We start from the raw sequence: 6,604 nt of genomic DNA, 5'->3' as shown, positions 1-6,604 counted from the left end.
AGTTCACTTGGCGGGAGCAGGGTTTAAACCCGGGACCCCAAATACCAGAGGTGAACGCTCTACCACTGAGCCACCGCGGCCCCTTAAGAAAATTAAGAAAACAAGATATTTAGCTTCTCCAGCAACACAAACATTTCATCGTTACGCAACCTCTGTGGATTCTGTGGTTTGTGAAACTTGATTTCTACAGATCTCTTTGAAGCTAATATAACACTGTTCAGAGAGTTCTTCCGAGACTGAAATCAATAATAGTGTTACTGTGCCAGGTTCGGTGTATATGATGGATGCATTTAAACTTTCCAGCCAAGTTCTTTCAATGTTTAAGGAGTTGCTGGGAGTTGTGTGTGGTGCACGATAACTTTCTATTTACCAGTTCCTATCGTTTCTTTTGAATCCGTAGATACACTTTCATGCTTCAACCAATGTTTCATTCGCACATTGTTGTGGTAGGTTATCCCCTTTTTATCACTTCTGATCAATCACTTCAGGTCAATTTCATTAGTCAGAGATTAACAGCTAGAAATTCGATCGAATATATTTTTGAGTCAGATTATATAGCACCCAAAAGTTGAGATTCTTTTTGTAGGCAGCTTTCTCCAAATGGTTTATCGCTGTTTGGTGATGGATGTTTATGTGATTGGAGATATTATGACCACTTACCCCGATCATGTTTGACAGAATATCACCCAGTTTAGCAGTGATTGATAACACACAGCCAAGAGTATTTTGGACATCAAAATGTCCAGAACAAAAGCTGCTGAATTATTTTTGACTCTTGATTTACGGTAAACAACACAACTTTCTTCACCGTATTTGTTATTTTATCAAAATAAAATTCTAAAATGTAGCTCTGTTTCATGGAAAGTTTAATAATTTTTTATGTTGTAATATTTTATGTCTAATTATGAGAATTGCAATAACATTTGCACTTATACTAACTAGCTTCATCTGTTACCTGTCGAGTGACTTTAAGCCTCACAGACTAGGACTCTGGATTTGGGATACTAGAGCCATCTCATGAACAACATGCTTACTGTTTTTAATATATTTTCTTTTCTTAATAATAGTTTTTTAAAAAATAATTTCTAAACAACTCGATTTTAAAATGAATTTCAAAATAATAAAAGAGTAATACATATATTTCCTTGCAAAGTTTATTGTAGCAGTGGAAGGATAAATCTGAGAGAGAATGTGTGATTTTTTCTCCTTCTGGTGTTTCCACACTCTTGTGTTTGCCCTGCTATTTCAGGCTATGTTCTTTCTCCTAAGCCGTGTGTAAACAGCCGAAGGACTCTTTGACTCTATCTGACTGGCGACAGAAACGACAAAATCAAAACCGATGAAGAGGGTCGGAAAGGTTTTTGGGACCAAATAACAGTACAGTACAAAAAAAGTACATATTCTGACATGGAGGTACATTAGTATATCGAAATCCAGATCGACCAGTAAGAAAGAAGCATTTACTTTCTATTCCAGTTTTGGCCAATCACTGTAGCAATTACTCTTTAATTTTTCTTTAAATTGTCCACATTTTTCCTTTTTTTGTTACAGTTATTACTGTTATGTGTTGCGGAATGTATGTATTTGAAAGTATATAATACACAAATTTTGTTTCTCTTTCTTAACTTTTAGTATGTGTTAATGAAACGTTTCCTGGAGCTACGAGTAGCCTATTTCCAATATAAGTTTACAATAGCATTGATATTTTCGAGTGGGTTAAACAGGATACATTTCTCTACATAATAATTCAATTTTTTATATTTTGTCTTTTTGAATTAAATATTCAATTATTTAAATATTTATGTGTTTTTGAAACCATGCCATAAATTCATAAGATGAATAGCTTATACATTAATTTGTCAGCAGGACAAATTCCAATCGATTAACTTTAAATTGCAGTCCTTGCTTGCATCTAAAGAGATATAAAATTGTAGAGTTACTTCTTTCGACATTGTTGATATTATAGTGTTTATTTTTCGGAGAGAGCAAAAAATGTGACTTAATGTTAGTTATTTACTTCTCTCATTTTACTAATTACTAAATTCATTAGGAGTAATGTATGTACTACTGTCAGACCTATACGGATCATTATTAGGAATATATGTGTCATTGTTAGAAGGGTTTCTATATCCTCGCTCGGAGCAGGCAAATGACTTCAGTAGAATAAAAATTCTCAAGCGACATAAAACATCTTTTTTGTCAATTTTCTTGAAAAGTAGGCATGAGGTCTCATATTCTCCAACATTATTCTGTTCAGCTCCATGATATCTGCCTATTGGGAAATTTCTTATTTTTTGGACACATTACCCATTAAATGTTAGCGTTATTATAAAGCTGAAGACAATCGTTCCTATTTTAGCAGTAAATATTGGAAAAAGCCGTTCTCCTAATATAATTACAAGTAATTTTTGAATGTTTCGTGATAGACTTTAAACCTTACTTTGCTATCTTAATTGTAGCTGTTACTATGGATGCAATTTCGCGAAATTTTCTTTATATATTACTAAACTGTGTTAAACCTGTTTGTTATTCTGTTGATAGTACATTCAATTTGTGTTTCACAATAGAGTACAACAGCGATTCCAAATTCTGAGAGTGTATAAAGCGAGCAAAATCGGGGGGGGGGGGGGGCAACGCAAACAACTGACAGAAATATACTATATCCATAATTACAAATATAAGGAATGTTGGAAGAAAGAGGAGTTAAATATCGTAAACACAAAATACAGATACTTAACATTTTAATATTGTAAAACTCTGTCCTATATAGATATAGGTAGAGCGTTAATAAAAAGAATGTCCGGAATCGACTCCCACTACCGATTTTTATTATAAAAATTTTAATTAGAAAAGTATTTTCACAAAATACCGTACAAATAATATCTCTAATATACAAGGTTAGTTATAGGTAACTAGGTCGCAGACAGCATCTCTACAGAGCCCCGTAGCAGGCTAAGTAGAGTCGAATTAGGGATCTAATGCTCCGTAGCAAGTAAAGGCGGGTTAAATGGCGAACAGAGCCTCGTAGCAAGCTAAGCGGCTGAGGTTAGGATTCCCAGACAGAGCCCCGTAGCAGGTTAAGCCAGGAGATAGGATAGGCGTAGTCCCGTAGCAGACTACAGGCCTGGGGTTAGGTTACTCCTAATGTTCCGTGACAAACAGTAGGAGGGTCACCAGAAAACTGTTACAGAATTGCCGTGGTCCATCCAATTTATAGCGTTCCTTGGGTAACGGTGACGCTGCTGCCCCGATGTCGTCTTCTGCTCCGTGAGAGGGGCTAGAAACCGCCGTCTGCAGGTGATTGTAGATCCATCTGGTGTGAAATCTTCTTGCCAAACCACGTTGTGGTGTTTGTAAACACTGACGTGTTTGATTGTTTGCTTATCACATCACGTGGGACATTAGAATATAAAGACATCAAAGAAGTAGAACTAACAAAATGAATGCTGGGTTTAACTGGACAGCCTTTCGCTACCAGAACAGTCCTTACGTGACGAAAGATAGACTAACAGAATCAGGAAAAAGTACCGAGCGAAATATTTATTACATATGCAATACAGCACTCAATTCCGTGACAGAGGACCTCAGCGGAAATTTTCGCCGAATTCGTGTTTCCAAAACGGAGAACAGGTGCTCAATTATTTTCACTTCCTGGGATTAAACGAACCAGAAAAGTATTGAACTTCATCCTGATGTTCCTCAAAGCACGTCATATCTACTCCAACTGTGTGAATTTACGAATTATCATTATGGAATATGACACTATTGTCGGAAAAGAACATCTAAAGCATAATATGCACATGATTCCTTATAACGCCGACAAAATCACGCCATTCGCGACTGGTAGGCATCAGGACAGGACCTACTGAAAACAAGGAGTTTGCAGCCCACACTTTCACAGAACTACCGCCATGTGTTACGGTTGGGCGGAGACATTGCAGATCCTGTGGGCATCCGCGACACAGGAACGTGGTTTGAAATGAGGTCAACGATATTCCATCTGACCCTCACACTTTTCCAGTCATCAGTGATCCATATTGTCTGTTTGTGGCATCATTGGCATCTCGCTAAATCGTTGTACTCCTTTATGAACAGTTTTACCCGTGTGTAATATACCTATAACAGTTAGGTATAATATTTTTTATGATGAAATTAGAAATGGGACACCCTATATAATAATGGCTCTTAATAGTAAAAATTTCGAGTTATTTGTTACATTTATTAATTTTAAGTTAAAAATTAACTTTTCTTCATAGAATTCAATAATAACTAAAAGAAATAGACCAAATTTATATTTTTGGTAATATTTCTCTTTTCTTAAATAGTAATTAAATTTTCTCTATGTTTATTTCCTTATTTGGTCAACAAAAATGGATAAAAAACTGGTTTATAATTTTTTTTGTCCAAACTATCTGTCACAACAGACACATAAGTGTTTCTTAAAGAATCCTCCAATCATAAAATTAATAAAATAAATTAGAACCCCGTCGCCCTTCAGAGATTCCCAAAATCAGAAATTCTGCCAGATGTTTTTGTAGCGTCATAGCGTTAGTCACGAGGGTGTTTTCCTTGGCTGTGATTGGCTGGGAGATCTCAGCTCATCTCGGTCGAGAGGTAGGATCGTGTCTTTTATCATCAGTCATCGAATGATCAACATCTGATTTCCGACGCAGTGACGTTATAAAATTTGGTGTGTCTATTTCGGTATTATACTTTATAGTTCAGGAACAGTTGCGATCCTAGACTTCATTAGTTTAACATAACATATTTCAGCAATCAGTGAATAATATTTGGAATCCGAAATTTTTTATTTTTGCAAAGAAATTAACTATTTTGAAGGAATTCAGTCACCATGACAGATGAGTGGAATTGATTTGGACTAAGTTTGGATACTTCAATCTTCAGTTTTCAACCTATCCATCTTGATTTGTCGCTCCCATAATGTAGGTAAATTGCACAAAGATTCCTCTCCCTTCAGGGGGAGGGATCTTCTCAGGACCATTTGATAGGTCCTCTTGAACTTGAATTAGCAATGATTTAGTGAGAACTTCAGGGCCAATGGGCCCCGAAAATTTTTCCTCCGTAAATTTATTTTGAATATTCGCTTTATGTATTCAGAGCCATATTATTGGGATAGTGAAATATTTATACGTATAGATTCTAACTGGTAATTCATATTTATATTATGTGTAGTTTTATTTTTATTTTTATTTTTTTTTTTTTTTTTTTTTTTTTGCTAGCCGCGGCTAGCCACCCGTGCGAGGGTTACGCCCTCTATGGGAAGGTAGATGCATGGGAACTGATAGAAAGAACAGTGGGAGTTGGTCTATGTGATATTTGTATACTGATATGTGGATGGTGAAGGATAAAGAGAAAGGAAATGGTGAAACAATGAAGGAAGATTGTGGATTACATTTATTATTAATTTATTTATTTATTTATTATCTCACTTTTCGGAGGGACATTGTGATCTTTGGATCACAATCATGAAGTGATGATGGAGGTGATGAGCATGATGTGATGAAGTGCGATACACAGCATACACAATACAGGGTTATGTTAGTGGACAGATGCATGTTATTCTTCTCGCTTGGGGGCTACTCCAAGCATTGATGAAAAGACAGCGGGAGCCCAGATTAGTTACAAAGGAGTTACTGTGCGAATGATGGACATATGAAGGGTGGGATGACGTCGGCCTTCAATTCTGCGGCTAAGAGGAGATGATGGTGATTCGGAGGAAGAGTGTAGTGATAGAGGGTAAAAAGCAGCGCCAATGGTGTATGGAGAAGATGGGCACGAAGTGGAAAGTCGATGTGTGCTGTCATTGTATCGATGAGGAGTGGGTGGCGATCCTCAAGACGAGTGGTGATGTACTTAAGACGGAGAGACTCAAGATGGAAAAGAATATGTGGAAAGGTCATGCGTTGATAGAGTTCGTATGTCGGACTGGGTAGTTTGATTCTGTAAGCAATGCGCAGTGCATGTCGTTCCAATATATTCAATTTATTGTAGAAGGAGAGTGGTGCGGCAATCCAGGCTAGATGAGCATATGTGATGACCGGACGTAGAAATACTTTATAGGTATTGAGTACAGTTTTTGGACTGAGACCCCAAGTAGTGCCTGTAAGACGTTTGAGTAAATTAAGACGATTGTAAGCTTTGGTGGTGATGTGCTGCAAATGGGCCTTCCAGGTGAGATGTGTGTCTAAGACAAGTCCTAAATATGTTACTGTTTTGCTGAGTGGAAGACGTGTATCACTGACTGTGAGATGAAGGAGCTTGGGATTTCTCTGTACTTTTGTGCGCTTTTTAGGGTGTAGGAAAACTATAGTTTGTGTCTTGAGAGCGTTGATCTTTAAGCGCCACACTTTACACCATTGGACAAATGAATCTATGGCGGATTGCATAGAAGTATTTAGTTGATGGATGGTTTTGCCCAGCGCTAAGAAGGCGGTGTCATCTGCGTATTGAAAAACGTGTATATTATCGGGCAGAGTTGGAAAGTCGGCTACATAGAGAAGATACAATAATGGAGAAAGAGACGATCCTTGCGGTACACCAGAATGAAGAAATATTGGATGAGAGAAGGTATGATTAATGGTAA

Source organism: Thermobia domestica, chromosome 13 (genome assembly GCF_964235325.1).
Source record: "Thermobia domestica chromosome 13, izTheDome1.hap1.1, whole genome shotgun sequence".
NCBI classification, from domain to species: Eukaryota; Metazoa; Arthropoda; class Insecta; order Zygentoma; family Lepismatidae; genus Thermobia; species Thermobia domestica.
This window is presented reverse-complemented; position numbering follows the sequence as displayed.